The 26935-nt window shown below is 42.8% G+C and overlaps 1 long non-coding RNA gene across 1 annotated transcript; it reads left to right on the top strand.

The window, feature by feature from the left end:
* The first annotated feature begins 840 nt into the window (after positions 1-840).
* On the top strand, positions 841-26046 carry LOC115251038 (uncharacterized). Its single transcript, XR_003889593.1, has 4 exons — positions 841-943; positions 20240-20340; positions 25374-25562; positions 25931-26046. It is a non-coding gene; the product is annotated as an uncharacterized lncRNA (long non-coding RNA).
* The last annotated feature ends 889 nt before the right edge of the window (positions 26047-26935 follow it).

The following is a 26935-nucleotide window of genomic DNA, read 5'->3' as shown; positions in this document are numbered from 1 at the left end:
TGAGTGAAAAGGTTCTGACCAAAAAGAATATTTATGATTATTTTGAGAAAACTAATGACATTTGCTGCAGAATATGAATGCATTAGCCTCTATTTTGCATCATCACAGTACTTTTGCTCTGTTATCTTCACCTTACTCAGTATAAAACCTATTCTTCTTTATTCTGCTTATGAGGGTCCCACTTGGAAAAACAAGTGAGATGTCACTGACTTGAAAACAGGGTGAGGAGCTCTGAGACATCATCAGATGGGAGCCGCTGCTCTTTCTCAGCTGGTCAGGATGCCTTATAGATGGATACTTGGAAAAAACCCAAGGGCAGACCCCGAACACGGTGGATGAATCATATCTTTGACACCCAGGGCGGGATGAGAAGAAGACTAGATGAAGAGAGTTCACAGCTGGATGTGACGTAAATCTGACCCAGGAGGGAAAAAATCCACCTGTTCTATCAGCAATTTAGGAATAATGTCCAACCAGCTGTCCAATCATAACCATCATAATGACTGCATGATTTGTTTTATGTTTTTTATTAACCTATTGTGGTGTAAACACTGATAACTTACAAGAAATATTTCTCTTTGGCTGATTTTCAGACTAAACTGTTGTAAAACATATGCCAGGCCAGCATAACACTGTTGATTGATGGGAAATACTTGATGTCCTATAACTGCAATCCCAACAGTTAAAATATAAGAGTGTCACTGTCTCCTCGTCTGCTCTTGTGCTGAGGTGGAGAATTCCACTCACTCTGCTACGCCCCTTTTCCACACCCATCTGATTTGGCTTCACCATTTTCAACTGTTGCTTCTGCCTAGGCTGTATTTAAGCCACGGCCCTGCAGTTCTGTTTTCACTCCATGCCTGACTCTCCAGCACTTTGTTTGATTGGACTTACTGGTTTTGACCCTGCCTGCCTTGGACTTTTCCTCTACACCTCTGCCCTGGTAAATATGACAACCTTCTGTCCGATTAAGAGTTTTGCCGTGTGTTTATTCGGACCGTTGCCTGCCTGTGGCTGTGGGCTGTTTTCCGCATTCCACGGAGGCCCGTGATTACTTCTGTGCTGTTACCTTCAAGTATTCAATAAAGCCATTCCTTAAAACTGTCCGGAAGTGCCGTGTTGCGAGTGGATCCCACCACACCCGTGTCAAAGAGTCTTTGTAAATGTCAGCACTGGTAACATCCACAGCTAAAATGGCCCTGAACAACTGTCATTACTGGATTCGCAACACTCTTGTATTAAGGGGAAGTTTATTATCTGGCTGAATTGGGGAGGGATTAAATCTTAAGACAACAGTTCATTTCTCAACAAAAGGAGAATTCTCAGCCAGGTGGCAGAATCTTTTTTTTTTTAATCAATTTTCCCAGCGCTCCACATGAGCGCTGTGTAATATTGCATGAGCAATTTTTGGATTACGTGTGTCAAGCCTATACACTTGACTAAGGATGCACGGACAAAATGATTTATTCAGTTCAGCACGGTTCTTGCTGAGCACATAGCGACGGACAATGATAAATGAGACGAGAAAGTAAAATTTCACAACTCAAGGTTACACTTTTTACAGTGATGTACAGGGCAATTAAATAAAAAGCAGGACAAGGAAATCATGGAAATGAGATCGGGTTAACCAGGCTGTTATAGTAACAGTAGTAACTCTCCACATGGTTTTGTACAGTTTTGAGAAATGAGTCAAAAGTATTGAAAAAGCTGATGCAAATGAGAAAGGGAATCAGATAAACGTCATCAGATTTGAAGCCACAGGATTTCAGATCACAGCTAACCTCGGCAAAAGTGAATCGCGGCGAAGCATCGAGAGGTCGGCATTGGTTGCTTACCAAAAATGTAAATGGCATTCAAATTGACTGTTTTCCTTCCAATTGCCTCATCTCCCACCTAATCACTGGTTTCAAATTATTTCCCCAACAGAGCAAGCAGCGAAGAATGTAGCAACACAACAGAGCTGAGCTGGTTCAGGAAAACCCGAGCAAAGCGGCACGTCGCACATTGAAGGGGGGGAACTGGGTGGTTATACTTCACACAGGAAATTAAGTTAAAATGACAACATTGTCACATAAAACTGCCACGGCACGGTGAATAACACCAGATGAAGTGATCGTAAACCCCAAATAATGATGCACTCACGCTAACATGACTGACGAAAATCCTTCCCCAGTGCACGTTCACGTTGTGCTGACGGCGTTTATTTGTGGCAGAGGATCTAAGATATTGCCAGTCTGTTCTGCTCTAGGAGGCCGTCTCTGTGAGCTTGGTGTTCCTCACGTGCCTCACCAGCGTGCTTTGCATGGGTGGGTTCATCTAGAAATATACTTTTATTCGTCGCAACTCTCCTGACATCAAAAGGCATTTATATGTGGAAAGAGGTGTGAGCACCTCTTGAGGTGGAACCTCACCAGGTAACACTTCCTGCTGCCATGTGCGCACTTAACGCTATACTGGCTGATGTGAGAGCTCGGTGCCAGATCCCACTGCCTCTTCTCATCCAGCTCTCCCTGAAGCCGCCCCTACTCATCTCAAAGCCTCCTCTGTTACATAAAGAAGTGCATTCAACCTCATTTTTGTCTGCTCCTTCAACCTGCAGCTAAAATGTGCCTTTTGGTAGAGAAAACCAGAGCTGGTGGCGCAGCTTGGTGGACGTGGGCTTGCATCAAACTGACAAAGGCTAGTTTTATAGCTCTGCCAAAATGATCGGAGTGTAAGTGTATTTGGGTGCATTTGGTCAGAGAAAAGCAGTATTGATTCCCCCCGCAGGCTTTAACACAGAGGCTGAAGAGATTTGAGCGTTTGAACCTCCCTGGACTGTTTGCTTATCTCAAGCGTTCTGGTTTTCTGTCTGCACTGAAACCTGCTGATGCTAAACACTGCTGGTAAATGTCTTATTATTGTAACAGGATTCCTCTCAAGGATTTGCCTTGAATTTAGCGTATATTCCTCCACATTTGGATCATTCTTTTCAAGACACACATTTCCTGTTCTGCGACACAAAACTGCTAAGAGGGAGCCGAGGCCTCCCTGGCACTGTGTCCTTTCGTACAGAGGACACAGCTGCAGCTTACACCATTATTATTTTGCTGTTATTCATCACTGCAACATTTGACCTATTGGAAGGGATTTAAGTTCTTTCCTGAGACTTTTTTCAGCACTGCAATGCAATTCTCAGCCACGATTTTGCATCTTGTTTGCAGCATCAGCTGTCAGGTTTGTCCTCGCTTCCCGCATATGTATAATTTTACACCCCCTCCTTCTGTGCGTGTCCGACATAATGCAGCATGCATCGAATCACCAGATTCCCGTACCGCTGTTCCTCTTCCAACTTGACAGAATGACAAACCTTATAGAGCAAGAAAATGCCTGGAGCTGCCAGACGAACAATAAAACAAGCCCAACTGTTTGTTTCTGTGCATAAAGAAAAAAAAAACAGCCAAAAGCCAGAAAGGAAAAAGGGGATTGGGTCAAAGAATTTACTCAGTTATATTTTCCCCCAAACATTTCCTTGTGTTATTCCACTGTTTCTCTTTTTTAAGCAAGCTGGTCCCTTGCAGAAATTTAATCACAGACATGCAGGAAACTCTAATTGGGTTTTATGTGGCTTTAAGTGATTGTGAGTGCTGTCCTTCAGCATATGATGTCCTTGAATTCAGAGGATGTAGGTCTTGCATCACAGACGCACAAATGGTCCTGTAACAAGATGACCAACATGTTCTAATTGGACTAGAACGTTGTCAGGGGCTGCAAAACCAATGTAATCTAAATGGTCTGCTGCTGGAGAGAAGCTGTTTCACGTGTATTTGTGGAAGAAAACAACAGTTTTAAATTCAAACTATGCTTCGATTCCATTGTATGTAGCATGGCGAACACATTAAGAGATCATTAAAGGAGGGAGTTCAGCAGGCAGAAAAGGAAAGGTTAGAAAAGCTTTCAGTAGATGTTATGTTAATGCTCTCTTCATGATCTGACCTGTTCCATTATGTGATGGCTGTATCGATTTTTTGGCCCAGGTTTGCCATAGATCGAGACGGCGAGCATTTTGTGTTGACGGGTTTCGATCGTCCACAGCTGGATGTTTGACCACCTAAAAAGTAGGATTCATCGGAGACGCTCAGCAGTGTGCAAATGAGCTCATGGCCACAATGTTTAATCTCGGTTTCACTTGAAAATTAGGTGAAATCCCAAAGATGATTTGTGACATTCCCAACCCTTTTCAGTATTATTGTAATATATTATAATAGAAACACAGCTATTATTGGATGTTGCCTTTGCTTTTAGGGAAAAAGTGAAGTGAGTGACATCTATTTTTTATTCTTTGTATTTACTGGCAAGTATGCATTTGTGGTGCCAAAAAATGGAAGAAAAACAGAATTCCATGTATGTATGAGTGTATTCTCCACAAATATATGAAAGTTACTGCCAGCCTTTGGTTACACAGACAGCCTGAAAACCATTATCTGCAATGATGGAATGGACTCCCACAGGGACGAAAGATGGACAGTTACACAGATGGCAGGTGATGAGGTTGACCAGGGAACATGGGGGACGGTTATGGTCCCCGGTTCTTACCCTTGGTTATATAGCCAGGCCAGAGCCATTTAAAAAACTCACCGATTATAAAGCTGAGAGATGGAAACACATGAACAAAAGTGGATTTTCAGTGCCTCTGCTGAATATGTTTAAATCTCCAAGATATCCTCTGCTCTTAAATATTGTATGAAATTGACACTTTGGTGTTTTAAACTAAATGCTTTTTTCATAGCATATAATTGGGAAGGTATCAATATTTAATGAAGCAAATCGAGTTTAGGGGTTGAATCTACGTTTGAAAGACTTTAATAAATATATGTGGTAAAAAAAAACAGTGTGCTCTCTGCAGACATGTGGTTGAGTAAAATCTGCACTCTTGTCTGCATTTGTGTTGAACATGATGCTCTTATTTACGGGGTCTTTAGTCCACCAATAAAGAACATATATTCGTAATCTGAGTTTAGTGAAGGAGAGTCAGGGAATAAATAAAGAGCCAATTCTCCAAAGGCAAATTCTTCCGCTTTGGAGCAGCAGGAAGTCCTGTATATTTTCATGATTTCCTGCAGCACTGTATGACTGAAAAAATATGAGCAAAGCTTCTTTCAAAGAAGGTAAACAGCACACGGTGCACCTCCCCCAGAGACAGAAACATGCAGAGAAGAGCTCATGTTTGAAGACCGTCCCTCCCTCATGCAGCAGTCTGCTCACATCCGCAACTCTCCGCTGTTCAAACTGTCCATTTTCACTTGAAAGTACGGTAGCTCTGAGTCATCTCTGTGGCAGGTCATCGTGCCGATTTTGGTCATGCTCCCGGCTCCTCGATATACGCGCGTATGGATGCAAGTACTGTCGATTCAAAACAAGTTTTTGAAACGGAAATTCTGCAGTTTCTGCAGTTCCACAGGTTTAAACCAGAAGAAATGAAAAAGAACACCAGAGGAAAGACCACACTTTTGCTTGCTCAATCAATCAATCAATCAATCAATCTTTATTTATATAGCGTCTTATACAATCAAAATTGTTTCAAGGCGCTTTCCAGAATCCCAGAGCCTGACCCCAGACAAGCAACAGTGGCAAGGAAAAACTCCCCTTTAACAGGAAGAAACCTTGAGCAGGACCAGGCTCATGTAGGGGGACCCTCCTGCTGATGGCCGGCTGGGTAAAGAGAGAGGAGAGGTGGGAGGACAGGTAGAGGATAGGATAGGTAGGAGAGGAGAGGGGTAGAGGAGAGGAGAGGTAGAGTGAAGGGGAGGTAGAGGAGAGGAGAAGGAGGAGGAGGGGAAAGAGGAGAGGAAAGAAGAGGAGAGGGAGAGGAAAAGGAGAAGGAGAAGAGAGGCACAGAGCACAGAAACACAAACAAAAAATATGCACAATCACTTCAACGGGGCCGGCGGTCATTATGCAGCTCCGATGGCAGTGATACCTGCAAATAAATAGAGGGGGGGGGGGGAAGCAGAAAAACTACACAAGAATCAGCATAACTAGTCTGCTTGATGAGGAGAGGAAAGGAGAGGAAAGGAGAGGAAACCATGACCCAGTGGAGTGACAGAGGCCTGTCAGGTGATCATGTTTCCGGACCCCGGCAGCCTTGGCCTATAACAGCATAACTAAGATGTGACCTAACGATTAGACGACCCCCTAAGTATGATAATTTGTCTGTCTATGATAGTAGCTGGAACTACTGAATTAGTAACAGTAAGCTTTTTCAAAGAGGTAGGTTTTGAGTCTGATCTTAAAAGTAGCGATGGAGTCAGCCTCCCGTACCTGGACAGGGAGCTGGTTCCAAAGCAGGGGGGCCTGGTAGCTAAATGCTCGGCCCCCCATTCTACTCCTAGAAACTCTGGGAACCACAAGTAGACCAGCATTCTGAGAGTGGAGCGGTCTATTGGGCTGATAGGGTATCACTAGCTCCTCCAGGTAGGATGGAGCTAGGCCTCTGAGGACCTTGTAGGTCAGAAGAAGGGTTTTAAAAGTTATTCTAAATTTAACGGGCAGCCAATGAAGCGACACCAGTACAGGAGTTATGTGATCTCTTTTGTCAATACCAATCAGGGGGCATCTCATCCCTGAACTCCACAGAAAGTCCAGGCGAGGGTGGTGGTGGTGCAAGCTGCTGATGAAGAGGGAGAGGAGCAGAGAGAAGCTCACATGTTAAAGTCTGCTTTTACTTCTGCTTTTACCAGGTGATGAGACAAGCTCAGGTGAGAGCACCTAAAGTTTCCAATGACATTCAAATTTGGAAGACGCTGATGGGTTTCTTGCTCAGCTACAGGCCTCTCTGTGTAGAGATGCTCTCTCTATGTCTGTGTGGCTTTCCTCAACCATTAAAAGCCTCCAGGTTAGGTTGGTCCACAGTTGCGACTCACCCAAGTTGTAGCTGGTCGGGACGGCCCCTTTACTTGGCCTCCATATTTTGTTATATTTAATATTATGTATTAATATTTTACTTTTTAAGTACTGAGACAATAAAAGTTAATTCTTTGTCTTTTGAAAAGATTGTCTTCTGCCCATTCCCTCAGGAGTCACCACAGCAGATCTCCATCTAACCCTACCATCTGCAACTTCCTGTCCTCTCTCACTACACCCATAAATTTCCTAGCTGGCAGTTCCCACCTCAGCATCCTACAGATATCTTCATTTGACCTCCTCAGTACACGTCTAAACCAGTCTGCCCTCTGATCTAATCTCCATAACCTCTAACATCTAATGTCCCTTTGAGGATTCAATTGTCCAACAAGACTACATCTTTCTCAACAAAAGAATACGAACATAAAAAGGAAAATGGCAAGGCAATGCTGTGTTGAGTTTGATAACACTCACCAGTGCACTTCACAGAGACGACGACATAGTCTCAAGTGATGCCATTAAACACGAGGAAACCCCCATTTTTCACCCCTAAATCACTGACACGCCCTGGTTTGTTGTTGCATGTAGGACTTTTTAACTGCACGCACAGCAACTGTGGCTCTGTCTCGCTTATTAACTTCCCATTGATGACAGCACGTCTGCATTTCCACACGTACAAAAGCTGATTAATCTGGAGTCTGTCAGTTGAATATGTTGCCATTTGAGTCACGGCATGGGGGGGTTGAACTGGTAGCATAAAGACATGACTAAATGACTCATGTATATCTCGGAATGATTTGGCTTTTCCCTGGAGGACTCTCTTGCTGTCAGAGTGCAGGAAAAGCAGCCGAAGACAGGTATGTATTTATTAGACATATATTTTTCAGTAGACATGGCGTCTTAGCGGAGTGTTAGGGGAGCTGACGGCGCTGCATGTTTGCAACCAAGGATTGATGACTGCTTCCTGTAAAGGTAAATAAATAATGGCAGTAATCCCAGAGATGTGATGACCATAACGTGTGGTGCAGCAAAAACGTGTGGTCTGAGACTTCTGATAAAAGTTTAATTTAGCGTGGAAAATTTCTCATTTATTCATATCATCGTTTTTTTCCCCCTCTCCTGAACTCCAGTGTTGCATATTTCAGAAAGACTCTCTTCAGTGACAAAGTTCAGTAGACTATTGTGCTTTTTTCCCCCCTCAACACTTGTTAAAACCTTCCTTACATTTTCAGACGCAAAGAACTGACAGCAGAGAGTGTGTGTGAGTGTGGGTGTGTGTGGTGTGTGTGTGCGGGGGGGTGTTCTTAAGCTAACGGCAGGTAAAATGCACAAAAGGCTTTAAATATCAATAACCAACATCCTCTGTTCTGCACAGCACCAATAAATAAAAAATAGGATGATTTCAGTAAATATGACTTACTGGTTGTTTAACATGCATCACATGATACGCTTGGTGTTACAGGCTTAAGAATTGAATGACAAAGAAGACAAGCAGCTTTCTTATTTTTGAAGGTTTAAAGTTTTTCTGCACGCTGTCCAGTTCACTAATGTGCACATTATATATATATATATATATATATCTTTAACCAGCTATTATGTACACTGCTATTGATATTGTGTACCCAACAATGAAACACTGATCATTTAACATTGTAGCCATTTAGCAGACACTTTCCAAAGGGAACTGCAGCAGGAACAACAAGAGTCGGGCGGCAGAAGGATGGCATACAGATTTGTTAATTTCATACGTAGTGTGTGCTTTACTGATTGTGCCGATAAGATTCACATTCTGCCTCGTTATCATGATGATTTCAAGAGGCAGAATAGAACATCATGGCGCGCCAATGCAAGCTGTCTTGAATGGTTTTGTTCTGGGGTCATGTTGCACATGCCACCTATGTTGTTACGTTTATCTCCAAATAAGGCCTCTACATGCCAGAGCGTATTGATTTCCCATCGCATTATCTGCGAAATTCAGAGTCAAAGCAGTCAGATACAGAAAGCACCTATATCAGTCAGACTAATGTGTGTGTAAATGCACTTCAGCTGTGCAGTTACAGTCGGACTGAGGCAATAACCCGTTGATTTGAGGGACACGTAATCAGAGAGTGAGAGACACCATCAAGTCACCATGCAATTGAGGCCTATTTGAATAAAATACTGCCTTGCTGTCCTGAACTACCTGGTACAGGGCAACTACCAAGTAACAGTACAGAGCAATGGAGTGGGAGTGAAGACGGATATAAATAGGAGAGAAGGGATGGGAGGACATAGATACTCTTAGAAAAGTAGGTGCTCTCAGAAGAGCAGGTGCTCTCAGACCTGTGTCTTCAAGAGGTTTTTGAAGGTAGAAAAGTTTGCCTCTGCTCATAACAAAATACAATCAACTAGTTGTCCTCAGCTATCCTTACACGGTCTGTGTGTCCCCACAGGACTGGTGTAAATATGGGATGTAGCTATTGAGAAAGAAGTGTGAACTGCTAGCTGGGGTGAGTCATAGATGAGTCACCGGATTCTGAACCCTGAAGGATCTGTACACACACCATTTCTAACATGTATGTGTATATGGAAATAAACCTGAAAAATGACCTGAACGTGTTTGTCTTTGTTTGTGACGTTAACCTCACTGGAGCTTTTAACTGGAGAAAATAAAGCCTCCCTGTGTGTCTGTCTCTGTGTGCGTCCTTGTATTTGCTATATATTGAGCACCAAAATACTTATTCTAGAAGCAAATTGAGTGTGACAGTTCTCCCTGCCACTGGCACTACATCACCAACAATACACAAAATAGCATGGTAGCATGAAGATACTTTGGTGGGTGCACAGGACTACATTTCCCATCTAGTAGGTAATAAGAAATAAGGTCACTCAACACTCAGTCAAAAGTTGACATTCACCCTTTATTATTGAAAGTTTTCAGACCACGCTATTTCAAAGTATTTTTCTCTGATGGCTTGTTTCTTCTTTTTAGCACATCATTTTCTTCCTGGTTCGAGGCAGTGAGAACAGACCTGAGTGTAACATCAGGCAGCCTCTTATAGTGACAGGTTCAGTAAGCATACCAGTCATGCAAAAACTGGTGTGTTTTTGGTTTCCAGGAATTTTGTACAGATCCTGAGAACATGGGGTCGTGCAGGTGATGGTCGTGGATGAACAGGACGACATTGGCCTCAGATCTCATTACCGTATCTCTGGGAATTCAAACTGCCATAAATAAAATGCACTTGTGCTCCTTGTCCATCACATCTGCCTGCCCATACCATAACCCCACTCGGGCAACAACGTTGACATCAGCAAACTGCTCACCCACACTACGCCATATGCCCTGTGCAGTAAAAACCAATATTCATCCGTGGAGAGAATACCTTTGCACACACTATCAACTGTGAGCTTTTGACCACTCAAGTTGCTTTGTGCAGAAATTCTATGGTTATCCAAATCGACTGTTGCAGCAGCTGTCTGGTGGCTTTTCTGAGACAATCTTGGAGGTTAGGATGCTGGATGTGGGGTCCTAGGGCTGGTGTGGTTACACGTGGCCTGCAGTTGTGAGGCCAGCTAGATGTAATGCCAAATTCTCTGAAACGCCTTTGGAGACAGAGACAGCTCGTGGTCGAGAAATGAACAGTCAATTCACCGGCAAATGCTCTGGCGGACATCTTCAGTCAGCACGCCAATTACAGGCTCCCTCCAAAACTGCAGCATCTGCGACTGTGCTGTGTGATAGAACTGCACATTTTAAAGTGGCCTTGTGTGGGGGGCAGCTTGAGGCACACCTGTGCAATAATCATGCTGTCTAATCAGCATCTTGAACTTGTGAGTTGGATGGATGCTCTTGGCAAAAGAGAAGTGCCCGCTAAACCAGATTTAGGCAGTTAAACGTCTGAAAGAAAGGGCCTCTTCTGTACACATTAAACGTCTTGGGTCTTTGAGTTCAGCTCGTAAAAACAGAGAGTAAAAACAAGTGTTGCGGTAATTTTGTTCAGTGTACTTCCAGAGTGTCCAGTATGAACGCACATTTAAAGATGGACATTGTCTCATGTTGGACAGCTCACAGCGGTCCACTGAGCTAGATCTGTAAATGCTGTTATCACCGGCGCTGATCACATGACCGCACCTTCAGAACTATTAATGATCCATGAAATACATTTTCAGAACATTTCCCCTTTAATCACATTTTCTCTTTTCACTTCCAAATTTTTGTCAAACTGAATGCCAGTTATGCGATTTAAAAACTCGTGGGAATTTTAATTGCTCAACCCAAGTGATTAAAGAGTGTAACTGTCAGGATGAATTTGTGGGACTCGCAGAAAGAGAACTGCAATGTTGGCATTTTGGTGACAGAAGTATTTGTGGGAGTAAAGACGTTTTGGCAGGATAGCTCCACAGCAACAGTGGAATCCATCCTGTGAGTGATTTAATAATCTCTAATTCATGAAACAGAAGATGCAAATAATCCAGCGTAGCTTGAATACACACATTTTCCCAGAAGATACACCTGCAACACACAATTGTGCGAACTAAAAACATTAAACTGGCACTTGCAAATGCCCTTTTCTCTCCCATGTTCTAATGGGACTGACTGCAGGCTACAGGATTTTTTTTCTACCTGATTATGGGGGTGGGGAAGGTCTCTTCTCTGTAATTTATGTTGTGAATTAATCATTTGGCCTCAAATTACCAGCATTGACTTGTTCCACTCTTAAGGGCATCTTGTTTCACAGCCTTTTAGATGTCATGTAAACGACCTGGTGTTCGTTGGGCATCCCCGGTTTATTTCATGAAAAATACATTTAATTTCATTTAACAAGTTAAATTAGAGGGTTTTTTTTGTGATACTCTATTTAATTACTTAATTATTTATTCAGTCTACATGCAAGAGAGAGTGATTGCATGGTTTTCTAGTGAGGAGGTCATACAGACAAGTGAAAATTATTTAATCAGAAAGCACATTATTTATAAAAACAATGTATTTTTAAAGGTGATTCTTTTAAAGCTGTTGTCTAAGACCTTAGTGATCAGAGACAATCCTTCCCTCCATTGGATCAATACTCTCATGATGTCTGATGGGGGCAATTGCAGCAAGGACCCCCCTGGGAAGCACAGCACTAGGCTCCCTGATGGCCTGACCCACCATTGACCTCAGCGCTAGCCCCCATACCAATTAGTGCCAGCTCTCTCTAGACCCCACTTACAATCCCGACGTCTGCTCACAAATCCAGAGAGCCAAGCTCAGGCCTGGCTGGGAGGCAATCGGTAACCACCAAATGTCCCCAAATCCCAGGCGGGACATTGCATTAGCATTTCATCAATGTGATATTAACCATGCAAATCATTCTTTATCTGTGACACTCACATCTTCTTTCTGTTCCCAACAATGCACTAATTCTCCCAAAGCAGAAAAAGCATCACATGTTACACTCTATTAGTCAGGCGATACATGATGTTCTCCGAGCTCGCCGTTGCCCAGGACACTCGCAGGGGTCGCGCACATCGTTTGCGATGCGATTGATCGTCTGCCTCGTGTCCCTCACAGCTGAGATAGTTTTAGAAAACATTGTTTGGATGCAGTTAAATTTAATTTACCTTGGCATTCAGCAGAAAACATCTACAAGCTCTATTCAGCGAATTGGTTTCTGGTCACTTCTTTCTTTTCTGGACGGGCCTGGCTTCCAGCAGTACAGAGAATAATGGCACTGTTTTTATTTGCTGCCAGTAGCCTCGGAAGCTCTCCCTGCACATCCAGCGTTGACTGACTATAGATATACAGACAAAGATTGATAATGTTCAGAAAGTGGCCTGAATGAGATGCAGCTGGGGTGGGGGGAGATCGTAATATCCTGTCATAAAGGAAGTAGATGTTGGATGCTGCTGATAGCAAAACAAAATTATTTGGAGACATGACGCAACCACATCAATTGTGACCCACAACGAATAAGGGGGAAAATCTGTTGTGCGAGATTAATTAAAAGTATGAATCGAAAGGAAGTATTCTGAAAGGAACAACCCTGGTGTGACTAGAACCTCAGATGAAGTCTCACCTCTGATTGGTCGGATAGAACTGTCATGTGTCACGTCAGGGCCCAGAGGTGTCCTGGAGATGGTCTTCTGGTGTAAAATACAGCAACATATGCAATACATAAAATTTTTTGTCATCGCAGCCGTCCACCTGTTGATTTCCACCTGTCCTTTTTCCACAATCTGCAAAGTGCAGATCTGTTGTATTTTATGCTTCTTGGCTACAGCAAATCAAGCAAAACTGTGGTGGAACGTGTGCTGATAGTTAATGATCTGCTGATTACCTCTTAATTAGAAGGTATTTTGGTGAGTTTTCCTTGATTTGTGTTTTTGACTCTACCAGTTTGAATGCTAATTGTTTTGTCTGTATGAGCACTTTGCTGAAGGTGGTGTCCAACACTGCTTATGTGCCTTGTGTAAAACTGGGATTTCACTCTTTTGCCTTTTTTTTAATTTAACTCAGTCTCACCAAAAGAGAGAAAAAAAATCAAACCTCCACTGAACAGCGTATCTATGTGCTAATAATGCAGCCTAATTGATCATTTTGTGCCAATAAGGCCTTCCGCCAGGGTCTCCCTTCACCTGTTGTTAACAACATCCTCTGAGGGCTTTTCTGTTAAAGTCCTGACAGCCAGGAAGAACATATGGCTGCCTTCATCTGTTAATGCTGCATGAGAGGAGACCCTCGGAGGCAGGTTTGACCCTCTCCAGTAGGCTTCAGATCGCAAATTAAACAGAAATTGTTCCCCCACCTGAAGCCACTGAGCTTTCCTGATGTCTTTACACTTAAGGGCACGTCAGTCCAACATGTAGTCCGACATGTCTGCCTGCCTGTCTAAATGCTTGATAAGTGAAAGAATCAACATTAATTTATGCCAGTCTATATTCTGACGTGATGCTCTTCCTCCTTGAAGTGACCCGCCGTCCTCTTGCATTTGCTGCTGCAAGACAAGGTCTTCGCAGAGGTTGTCGGACAGCTGATGGGCGCCCATGGGCCCTGCAGCTCTAGAGGGGTCTTGTAGCCGTTTGAGGTATGCTGCATGTATGAGGGATGAAACCTTAATGAAAATGATTGCGAGGAACGGTCGTCCTTCATGCAAAGATCGGTTAAAATGCGGTTAAAACACTCCCTCAACCATAGGAGAGCTCATTTAACCAAATGTATTGAAAGCACACTTTAAAACTTTGTATGTTCTAGTGGCTTCAAAGCTAGTGTTAATGGGATTTTTTTTATTTTTTTGCAATGAATTTAGACAAAAAGGGCCACATGCATAGAAATTGGGAATAAAAATACATCGAATTGTGGCTAGCAAAGTAATCACAGGCAAAAAGCAAACTAACTCCTCCAGGAAGGAACCAACACTTCTTATTTCCTTTCTCCACACTCTGAAATCCTGTCAAGTTTCTCGGAGACAGACAGCGGCTGCATTTCACGCTATTCTTTGGACAAATGAGAGTGGTTCTCCATTTTCTACAGAGTGTGGAGGTATCTTGCAGTTAGCTGTGCCAATTTTTTCTTTTTCTTGGACCCTACGTAATGTCCCCATTACCAGATTTTTGCCATATCACAATCTCACTGCCAGTTTTGGGGAAACTGACTAGTGTGTGGGCGCGATTGATTGAATATGATTAATGTTATGCACTGGAGAAATCATTCTTCCTCTGTATATGTGTCATAATAATAATAACAACAAAATAAGGAAGCATGGAATAAGCCTAGTGTGCATGTATAAATAGAAACAAGATGAAATATGTAATATAGATTGTCCTAAAGGGCTATAAAGAGTGGATGGACTCTGCAGGTGGCGTTGGAATCTTACGTTCATGTTTAGAGTGCTTTCACTTGTTACACTTGGACGTCATTGCAGTTCATCACTCTTATTTTAATAAGGGCCTCATTGCTGTTAACCTTACAACTCATCATCCCACTGGTGCTCAGATGATGGAGAGACACCCCAACCGGGATGAAAGGCCTCGGACCTGAAACACATCCTATCAAATCTGGTCAAGGCTTATCTCCCAATTACCTCCTCATTAATCAGAGAAATCATTCATTCCTCCTTCAGTCCTGCTTCAGTCTTTAATAAATGACTACTGACACCACAATAAACCTGACTCACATGTGAATGTGACGAACAGGGTCACAGACAAGAGGTCCCCCTCTGGACATCATATAGTGATTTAACTTAGCCTCTTCTTTAAACTGCACACAGTATAGCTTCTCCAAGTCTATCTATGAAATGACCGAACCTTCTTGACACACAAGACTCATAGATAAAAGTCCAATAGTCCGACTCAGCCTTCCAATCCCTCCAACCGTGCTGCCCTTGCATCCGTGCAACATGCATATATCAATCAATACAGCCTAACAATGTCCAGAGATTCAGCCGGACAAATCCAGACACGCTGCCTGTGGAGCCTCCTGACATTCTCTGTCAGGAATATTGACAGGTGTCCTCCCCTGTCAATAGACTCTACTCCCTCCTCCGCTGAGGATATGGGTTCAAGACCCTCTAAAATGTTCCTTGCAGAGCTTGATTATAGCTGTGCCCCAGTTTTCCCCACAGAGTGAACACAATCAGGGCCAGGTCCTGCTTTCCACAACTCAGGGGGAAAAAGTTGCCATTTCAGTTGTGGATTGGGATTTTGATCAGAGATCCCCCCGCCCCCCCCCCCCCCCCCCCCCAGATCCCACACTGGTTGAAAGAATCAATCTGCCTTGAAGCTTAACCGTGATCATTTGCGTGCCTGTGAAATCAGCCTCCTTCCTGCCATAATGTTTTTATGGTTCTGTTTCTTTCTCTCTCTCTACATGCTGGTCTCTGGTCCTGCAGTGGGTGGCTGATTGCATTGCTTTTTAACCAAATCATCAGGGCCCTCAGCAGAAAGACAGAAATGGACAGACAGGCCATTTGGACAAGCTAGCACTGGTACCTGTATATGGAATGACCAGCATTTTTTATGTCATTTTTTGTTGTCTACATCCTCTTAACCTACCGCAGGCTACATTATATCCCCAAAATTACCATTTCTGTGTACAGTACTCATAAGCGTGAACATATAGATTTGAGATGACAAAGCAAAAGAGGGAATTCCAGATTATGGAAATTTAGCAGGTCGACTGTACACAGATACCCATAAACACCCTTCCAATTGTTTTTCTGCTACACTGCAAAATGGAGATTTTGTGCAAACACTTCACACACACATAGGGATGATTATTAGTACAGTGCACCTTTTGTAATTCAAGGCTTAAATTGTGGTGTGAACACGGTCCCTAAATTTGCAATTATTTTGAAGCACATGTGGATACAGTATTTTTTGATAAGCCCTCCAGAGACCCAGGCTGCACTCATGATGTATTCGTTCCTCAATTGTGATCAGATCAAAGCCTGCATGTGTCACGCAACAACGTGGCCCAAAAGGCAGCTTTGTCACTGTCAGATAAACATCAAACAGGCTGGGGAAGGGAGGAGGTGCAGAACATTTTCTATGTGGAAAATTGAAAAGCTTTTATTAAATGCTCTAACTTGTTAAAGCCCCCCCATGCACCCCCCACCCCCACCCCACCTCCTTCCCCTCCATTTGGCTTCTTTGAAGAAAAATCCCTTCATAAGCACCCTCCACGGTGTTTTGCTTTGTTCTGAGTCTTCTTCCTGAGACTGTTGACATATGTAAAGAGGCTAATGGGTGTAGCAGTCACTGAGGCTGGCAGGCTGCTTTCCTGCTTTGATGTAAACAGTGAAATGTCACCCCAGTCCGTAGCTCCATGAGGCCCCAACACAAATGAGACTGTCATTCCGTATGTGATCGCCGTGTTTTGTGTAAAAAACCTTGCCACTGTCTTATGGCTTTTTCCCATTTCCACCGATTGTTTTGTTTGATTGCTTCTCCCACTTTTCTGCCTCCACAATAAAAATAATGTTCAACGCTCGAGTGCTACAGTAAGAGTTGAGCTGCTTCTTGGGTTTTCACTTTGCAATGTCTTTCATTTCATTTCATTTTTGAGGGGGGAACAATTACCGTTTCACAAAATGCATTTCAGTTTAACACTTAACAATGGAAAAGGTGTGAAGCTCTGCAGAAAAACGAAATGAGGAAGTATTACTCATAACATAAAAATGCAAATAAAATCAAGCCGAAGCCAATCATCAAACGCCACTAAGTTGCGATGTGAAGGTAAAGCCTTATTACCATTTCACACTTCTGTTTGTGCCAACAATATGTTGAAATGAGTTAAGATTCAATTTTACAGGATAGACAGGATCTAATAGTTGGAAAAGTTGTACATGCTGAGTCATTGCTGGAGGATCATGATGTCCAGGTTTTCCATTCTGCTCTTAAAATGTTGCATAGCACACAATCAACTTTATTTGGAGCTTTCATAATATCCTCCTGGTGAATGACTCTGGAAAGTAACTTAACCTAACCTAAGATAACCTAAGCTAACCTAACCTAACCTAATTGCAGCACAGAATATCTTAGTGGCTTGGTTGCATCAACTAGGCAGCATTTGTGGATTGTTTCAGATCCTATCCTGCTCTGAACCGCTCTGCACTGCTGTCACATGGGGTTCCACAGGGCTCAATTTTAGGCTCCGTGCTTTTCTTTTTTATCTGCTGCCCTTGGGTTCCATTCAGAGAAAGTGTATCATCTCTTTTCACTTTTACATTGACAACAGTCAGATTTATGAGCTGCTGAAGAAGAAATATGTTAGATGTGCTCTCTTAAACCACTTCTGTTATGTCTTGAAGACATTAAAGCCTGGATGTGCCTGAACCTTTAAAAATTTAATGAAAAGAAAACAGGAGAGATGGTATTTGGTCCCAGTGGCTCTTGTGGAAAGCACGCTCACACACACACACACACATCTACCCCACATTGACTTTGGCCCTTTGGCACATTATTTGATGCCAATAGTCTCAAAGTTGGGTTTTAAGATGGACAGTGATTTCAAATAGGATCAACAAATTGGTTTCATAGTTAAGTCCAGCTTCTTTCACCTTAGGCAGCTGGCACAGGTGAAGCCCTTTCCTGCACAAAAGCACTTTCAGACAGTAATCCAGGCCTTCATCACATCTTGGCTTGATTACTGTAATGCACTCTACTTTGGAGTCAGCCAGTCCTCCCTCACACATCTCCAGTTAGTACAAAACGCTGCTGCTTGCCTCTTAACTGGAGTACATAAGAGGGAGCGCATCACTCCCATTTTGGAGTCACTCTGCTGGCTCCCTGTGCATTTTAGAGTTAATTTGAATCTCCTTTTGATTGTTTTTAAACATTAAATCGTCTCGCCCCACCCTACCACTCTATGCTCCTGCCTGGTACCTCAGGTCAGCTGATCAGATGCTCCTAGAGGAACTGGGGGGGGGCAAACAAAAGCTCAGAGAGGATAGAGCTTCTTCCAATTACAAACTATAGAACAACCTCCCACTACACATCAGTCAAGCCCCTTCACTCTTTGTTTTTGAACTCACTTTAAAACCCACTTCTATTCCTTGACTTTTAACCCAACATGAGACTCAGCATTTTATTTTATTTTTTGTTTAAATATTGATATTTCAGTTATTTTTTTAGTTTTGTCTTATGTTCGGTTTCTATTTATGTACATTTAGGCCCTTGAGTTGTGGTTGTTTTTAAAGCGCTTTAGATATAACGTTGGCAACAATGACAAAATCCATGTGGCTGCCACTAACAGATATCATTGGTGTCAGGTGTTAAAGTGTGCTGCCTGATGGTCTGATGTGCTAAAGGAAGATTTGATAGGTTAAAAAAAAGCTTTTACCGTGTCGTGTGAAGTTACTCTGCCGTGCAAATCCGAGCATGCGTGAATGTGATTTCTACAGTGTGTAAATACTTCCTGGCTGCAATAGCAGTACACTATGTTGTTTTAGCATGGTTGTCTCCCCATCTCCCTCGGACCGACCGTGATGGTGCCCAAGCGAACCTCAGAAAAGATGATCCACACCCATCAACCGGACAAATTTTTGTCATCCGTCAGCTGTATTGCTGAATCTCCCCCCTCAGGTTTGTCACTGCCACTGATAATCCCTCTACACTTATTTTCACAATTCCCTGAGGTGTGACAACAAACTGTTCTCCATTCTACTACTAATATGCTACTTCTGTCTTCTTCATTCATGCATGAAATTGGCCATTAGATGGTTCTCAGGGACAGATAGAGAGACTTACGAGGCCACGGAGACCTGCGCAGAAACAGAAAAATTCGAATTGCAAGCAAAATAATGCAAATGGATAAATACTAACAATGGTGACCCAGATCGACCTGAGTGAACACATACACACACACAAAGAAGAAAAGAGGGCAACAAACATAATCTGAGTTGTGCTCGGAAGCCCCATAAAATGCCTTCAGATCACAGGGGACACGTTGAGGAGACAAGGGCACATTTCAGTTTCAATTTACTTTGAAACCATCACTTATCCATGTGTGCCGATTACCACGGGTCTCCGCAGCCCCACCGTCCCTCACTCAAATCGCGTTAACGCAATCAAATTTCTGGGCACCGTCCGAGTAACCGCTGGCCAGCCCGCTCAGCTAGCTCATCACGACAGTTGAGAGAATTATCTGTAAGAACTTGGAATCCACATGCTGGGTCAGTCGTCGGCAGCGCCCGCCTGTCTGTCCTCTAAAAGGGATTCTAAAAAGTAGTGCTGCCAAAAACAGATCCGAAAACAAAAGCAAGTCTCGGCATCTTCAAAAGACAGATTAAAATGGCTTTCAAAACATTGCTATCTTATATTCCCATGTCGCCTGAGATCAGGAACATCAAAAGTACAGAGCTTGACAAAAAGGTGGCATTCTGAGCCAAAGGCCCAGCAGGTGAGAGGTGCACGCCACACTCGAGGTGTAAGTTGGTTTGTGTGTTTTCTGCATACGTTGCCAACGTGGAGTGGCTTCATTGTGCTCGGTGGTGCGCATTGCCTCACAGATGATCTGTTAGTTCTGTTAGAGCAGGAAAGAAAGTATCCTTTAAAAAAAGTGTTTTGGCCTCTCTTAACCTGTTGATCACTTACTGGTTTCCATAGAGATTCGTGGAAAAGATGCATATACATTTTACTTTTTCAAATACAGGCACAAAGCAGCAGAAATAAGATTCAAAATACACTCAAGGGCCTAAATGTAACTATATTCCCGATGTAAACCCTCCCTTTGCTTCCCTTTTTAATGCAAATACAATCTTTCCACTCGGGTGTTTCTACTTCCTCTCCCTTGGTTTTATGAAAATGAGACACCACTCCCCGGCACACAATGTTAAAGCAAATATAGAACATAAGTACATTTGAATAAATGAATAATATTCCCCGTTGTGTCTTACAGCATTGTTCATGGAACCATCCGCAACCAGATCTTTCTATCAGGCTGAAATCACGGAGGTCCGCTCCAGATCACGGACGCCCACTTTGGTCCATGAATATGAGGTTAGACGCTCGTTCGTATCTGAAGCTCTGGCTCCTCAGACTGGGCTGGATTTGTGTGTCCAAGCAGAACAATTTCATTCTAACCATGTTTGCTTGTTCTAATGTTCTAATCTGAATTGACATTCAGGATGAATCTGAGCCAAAAGAGGCTCAGAATCATTCTGAATCTGGAAAACGAGAGTTACAATAATGACTTGAATTTGGGTTAAATGTGGTAAAATATTCGTGTCTAGCTTTGGTTCTCATCTCAAGCCGTTAATCAAGTTTAGTGGTAGACAGAACGTTTCCGGTGCCGTTCAACCCCGCCAACTGGTGAAGAGGAGTCTTGCCATCTATTTTGGTTCAAAGTGCAGATTTCTTCTGTTGGTTCAACCCCACACAAACGCAGAAGGTGAGTTTCACACTAACAAGTCCAAATGGAGCCATCATTCAGAAATATGTCGCTAAAACGTATAAGGGGAAAATGAGCAGCAAAGCTGTGAGAGAGAAAACGGGCAGTAAACTTTCTTTGCTACATGTCCTGCTATTCATCCACCTTCGGCTGCTTTTACTTTAATGGGTTCATTAGGGTTGATGTGGAGTTTGTCTATATAAGGGACAGACTCAGCCTTTGGTCCCACACTGCACTGCTGTTACTGTACATGCTTCTATAGATATCAATGACTGACTCCTGCATGGAGTGTGATTGTGGGATATTTTTCAGATCCCCTTTTCTTTAAAAAACATTCTTCAAAACCAACCCATTTACACTTGGGTCTTTTCTGCTTGAGAGCAACCATCAGCACAACTTTCCTCAGCTCACATGGTGGAGTTGTAGCACAGATGCATGAAATATATGCAGTGTTAGGTCATAATGTTTCTTGCAATGTGGCACCTCATAGCAGGAAGGTTGTGATTTCATTTGCAGTGCAGATCTTTGTGTGAGGGGGTCCTCGTATTCTCCTCGTACCTGTGCAGGTTTTCTCCTGTTGCTCCAGTTTCCTAGTTCTGTGTGTGTGTGTGTGTGTGTGTGTGTGTGTGTGTGTGTGTGTGTGTGTGTGTGTGTGTGTGCTACATACTGAGTACATTTTGGAGGACATTTTGAGAAGTGAGGACATTGGTTGGTCTTCACATTTGAGGGGCTTATGGTGGAGGTTAGATTTAGGTTTAAGGGGTTAGTTGGGGTGGTCAGAAAAAGGATCTGGGTCATTCTTTACATCAATAAAAGTTGGAAATCAAAGAGAGAAACACCAAAGTATATGTCGGTTTAATGTGTTGCAGCTGTTTAACTTTATCAATAAAATAAAACCCGGGGCAGAAAAATAAAGCCTCCCACACTCTTGGCAGTTGCACATGTGCTCATTAGATTCAGTGCTTTGAGAGCGCAATAAGAACAGGAGATGTATCAGACGAGCACATTATTAGCGTTATTAACTCAGCCCCTGTCTGAGAGGCTATATATTTAAGGATAATTTAGCAGAGAAAACAACCCGCTTCAAATTAAACAAAGCAGAGTGGTCGTAGACTCCTGTCCCACTGTCCTTATCAAAGCATTATCAGAATTCACTCAAGATTGTGACTGCTCATTAGACACATGTAGGATTAAAATGCAGCTAAAGCTGAGACAATTCTCCAACCTGCATCTGTTGAATTTCAATCACTGCTGGTGTGTTACATCAAGGGCTGTAGATATATTTCACTACTAACTGCGTCTATCACCAATTCTCTTCCCTCAGCCTTGAGGAGAATAAGCAGTAAAACAGGCAATGAGACAACTCATCAATGGAAATATTTAGACGGAATTAATTCAATCTCACCATGGGTATGCCCGTGTTATTAAATCGTTTATAAAAGACATCTTCCTGTTGAGTATGGCACATATGATACCGGTTCCCTCGGTCGATCAAAGGCCACCTTTCATTACAATGCCTCTGTCATCCCTGGATGAGCAATGAGCTCTATTTCATGTGGGGCACTATTTAATATTAATATTTCTTACAAGGTGAATGGACAATCAGGGAAGATAACTGGAAATGAATTATGTAAGCTAACATCATACGTGCTTTATTTCTTTAATAGGTGACGGTACAGTTGGAGGGATCTTTCAGTTTAAGGCCAAGCATCAGACAGTTTTAGTATTTTTATTCAGATGTGGAAAGAAGACCCAAAGAACCATGTGGAATGTTCTCCAGAGTACACGGGTGAGCTCTGGCGCCTGTTTATATTGGTATATTATTAACAGGGGAAACCATGGTGTTATTGTTTATGATAGATACCACAACATCTCTGCACCTAAAATAACTTTATCCATGGGAAATGTCACTACTGCGCAGAGAAAATCAATCCGAAGGTTCCAGAATCCAGATCAACACAACCCAGAAGGCGCCAGTGCGCAAACCCCAAACACTCATCTCCGGGGGGGGTCGTGGTGGAAAAGAAGAACGTATGGGACGGTTGACAGCAACGGGCATGAGCGAGCATTCTTCAAGAGGAGTTTTCTCACTTATTATTAAAACAGCGGTGAAATTAATGAGATGAAATTGAATGGAATAACAAGTTAAATGTCCAATATACCGAATATGCTTCCTATCTTCCTGCTACAGAACATGGAAGGTAAACAGAGAGCGTTGGGTTTTCAGGATGCGCCCTGTCCGTGGGTCTGTGTCAAACATGTCAGGCTCCCGAAATATCCCCACCGACCCACAGTGCTGCCCCTGACACCGATGTGATGCACAGGTGCATCAGCGCAGAGGTTACCTGTTAGAATAGACACCTTTATTTTTAGTCAGGCAGTTTGCTCAGAGGTAATGACATTAAAAAGGATTTTTTTTTTAAATGAAATCAAAAGTCCAATTACAGTTTGTTAAATTCTGGTCTTAGTTTTTCCTTTTTTCTTTAGTACAATTTGTCTAAAATGTTGTTATCCTCAGCTAATTTTTCCCTTTTTGTCAGTTTTTTGTCAGACTGTTATGTTCCTGTTTTTTTTTTTTAAAGATTTTAAAAAACAGCACCTGACCCCCCCTCCTCACGCCCCCGTCCTCCCCTGGCCCTCCTCAGTGTGGGCTCAGCATCAGCGGCTTCCTCTCAGGTTGCCAGTGTAGGCGGCTCGTCTGCCGCTGTGAGTAACCGTGGGAGGCCAGCAGTCAGCGCGCCGCACTCCTGTTGTAGACTTCTTGCCAACAATGGAAGGTGGCTCAGCACAGCACCCACTGTTGTCCAATAAAGGAGGACGTGAGGGGGACAGCCGCGCTCGCTGACGTCGCTGCAGTGTGTGACAGTATTCTGTTTGGCACGCAGACTGACGATCCATCAACTACAGTCGCCTGCATTACATAATCCCCCTTCTGTAACTAAAACTTAAAGGACAAGTCTGCCATCCTTCATAGACTGTATAAGATAGGGGCTGTGCTGGATATTTACTGGTGCATCCCCCACCATCCAAGAATATTGGTTAATGAAGTCCCTTCTTATAATTGAAAAATCATCAAAGTCTCTCCGAAGCGAGACTCCCCGGTCCTCCTAATAGGTCCTGTCCTTTATCAGAATGCAGCACCTGAGCAAGTGCAGCCTGGGGGTGACATTTAGCAACATCTACTGACTGATGAAAAGGCTGCAAAGCCTGAGCATCAGCAGGTTCCTGCATGTTGGGTCCTTAGCAGCACCTCCGTCTGTTTCTCTGGTAATGCAATTTGGCTTTAATTTCCTAATGTCCCTCTAATCACCGTGCCGGGCGCGGGAGAGCTAATAGAGGGGTCACAAGTTGAAGTCCGTCCTGAGGAATGGAATTAATGGGGACCAGAGAATGCAAACTGCATTATAAAACACAGCTGTAGCATTACAGTAAATCCAGCTAATATCTGTTGCGCTAATGATGCTCATTTTCTGAGAAATTAGTGTCATGTTTTCCAGACGTTCCAGCCTATGTGATTGTTTTATAGCAAATGATGGAACGATTGTTTTGGTAACTATTGAACAAGAAATCCAACCTTACATCCAATAGTCTCACGTCTGCTTCATAACAAAACTTTGAGAGTAAAAGTTTGGGATGTGTGCTTATCCCAGATTTAGGATCAGCTGCATAAACCTTGGAACAGCAGAAAGGGCCAAAACATCCTCCGTGAGGGACTGAAAGAAGCAGCTGAGCGACTTAAGTGATGTGTTTTGCTCCCCTCCCTCCAATTCTCTGTCATTAAATGAAGGATTTTTGTAGCCAAACACAAACAGAGAACTGTTTATTGGGAAGCTCTCGGAGCGAAAAACGCCTTGCACTCATGGCATGTTTGCATACTTCGGCATCTTAACGACTCTCTTTGAAGTGTCTGGTTAAAGTAAATTTTTAATTGCTGATGCATTCAGCCATGTTCCTGTGCTTTGGTTTCCTGTGAAGGGGAGTTTTGGTGTATTTTGTAGTTATTTTGAAGCTTGTTTTGAGCTTCAGGCCAAGTATTGTAGTTGTGTCTGTCTGTGCACTTTGGGGTCATTTCTGCTTGTTCTTCTACAGCCGGACTCAGATTATCCATCCATAATTCAGTGCCGGGTTTTGGATTTTAAAAACAAGCTATTTATTGACTTCACCAGCAATGTTGTTCACATAGTCCAAGAGTAAAAGAACTTATCTGTAAATCCAGAAATACAATTCTGAAGTGTTAAAAACCTAATTTAGTGGCATAAATGTTTAATTATACACCACCACTGGGTTTTATCTCATTTTTGAATACAAGCTAAAGTGGTTTGACACACTGAAAACATCCACCAGCTGACGACCAGTATTTAATTGTATGTGTCATACAACATAACAACATAAATGTGTTCATGCCAAATATCTGCTTCATGTCAATGTAAAATTAAATCCAAAGAAAAACCTGTGTCAAGACTTATTAATCCATAATGAAAAACACATCTTTACAGTGTTTTTCATTGGGATGCTAACAGCTGCCAGACAGAATTGAACAAGGCTCAGCTTTTACGGTAGATTTAAATTGCTGTTCTCTTTTTTATTGAATGAACTCAAATGCATATCTATATATAAACTTGTCTTTGATTTGCTTCAAAAGGTTGGACTGATGCAACTGCTTTGAAAATTCGGTGTGTTTCGCGGGCATCAGTGATCTCGGAGCAGCGGCGCTGTTTGCCTGGGATGCAGTTGAAGTGAAAGCAGCCAGAGGTTTTGGAGAGCCCGAGCATTTTGGATTGAAGGTCTCCAGCTGCGCTGAAGTTGTGAACAGCGGGATTCGATTCTATGAGTAAGCAGGACCTCTTATAGACACATGCACTTTGATGCTCTCTGCCGCTTCCTCCTTTGCACCATAATGATCAAGAATAGTTGCTCTTCTCTTCTCTGTATGTCTCTAAATGTCTATGTGTTTTAGCTGTTAAATTGTTCTGGTATTTGTGCAGTTTTTGCATCTAAACATTAGACCTAATGATCCATATCTTCTCCACACTGTCTCTGCATGCTTGTATGACACATACATACTAATGTACTAATGTACACACTAATGGTAGAAACACCCAAACCAAACCCAAGGCCAGAGGGACATAAATCCTACTAACTGATACTGAGACCTGTAAAAAGAAATTGAAACCAAAATGAATGTTGTCGTTCTAACAGGCAGTGATGTGCTGTCAGGGAAGGCAAGTGAGGCAGTGCATCGCCCTGCCACCAGGGGGATAAAAGGCTTAACCATGAGATGGTGAAAAACGAAGAAATAAAATAAGTTTTAACATTTGTCTTTTGGTCTATGCTTTCTATGTGATTTTGGTGTGGTTCTTGTATATTTTGATCATTTTCATGGTCAACATGCAGAACAACGCAGAAATTCTCTGCTTCCTGATCAAAATAACAAGGTAGACGAGAAGAGCGGCAGCCAAAGGTAGTGTGTCCACGGCTGCACACAAAGTGTATTGAGCATGTGCGTGTGAGGCGGCGCGTGCTTGTTGCCACGGGGAAAAGGCAAGCCATGAGACAGCAAGTACCACTGCCTCAAAGAAGGGTGCAATATATTGTTCAAAGGTTCATGACTGATAAAGAAGTAGAAAAAGAAAAACAACAAACAAGTGCTATGCTTCCTGCAAATTGTGATGCTTTTTCTCCCTGGAAATGGAGGATTTGATTTCTCAAATAAGGAATTTACCAAGTCTAGACTTTCAATCAAAGCAAGGAGTCATTAATATTGGGAGACCAACGCTAGAGCTGCCAGCTTTGATTCGAACATGAGTGGTCCAAGGACAGGAAATAACGCGTTTGTTTCAAAAGGATTGGTAAACTCAAACAGACTGGCTTTGTGGCTGTGCCTGCCTTTTATTTTCAATGAGTGACCATGTTTGAACCCAAATGGGATATACTGATCTGAAAAACCTGCCAAGAAGCTTCGAAAAACATGAAAGCTCATTCAACCACATTAAAATTGTTTGGCTCGAAATGGACAACGGAGACTAAATATCAGCATCCACAGTGTCAAGGAAAATTCTGAGATATTAAAAGACCTGATAAACGCCAATTGCTTTTTGGGGAAACAGGAGCTTGCATTTTGTGGTAACGATGAAAGTGCAAGCTCCTCCAGAGAAAGAGAGACTTTTAAAACTCCAAGAAAAATAGAAAAAGCAGGACTTCTAC

Source organism: Takifugu rubripes, chromosome 9 (genome assembly GCF_901000725.2).
Source record: "Takifugu rubripes chromosome 9, fTakRub1.2, whole genome shotgun sequence".
In the NCBI taxonomy this organism is placed as follows: Eukaryota; Metazoa; Chordata; class Actinopteri; order Tetraodontiformes; family Tetraodontidae; genus Takifugu; species Takifugu rubripes.
The sequence above is the reverse complement of the archived record's forward strand: the minus strand, read 5'-3'. Positions and strand labels throughout refer to the sequence as shown.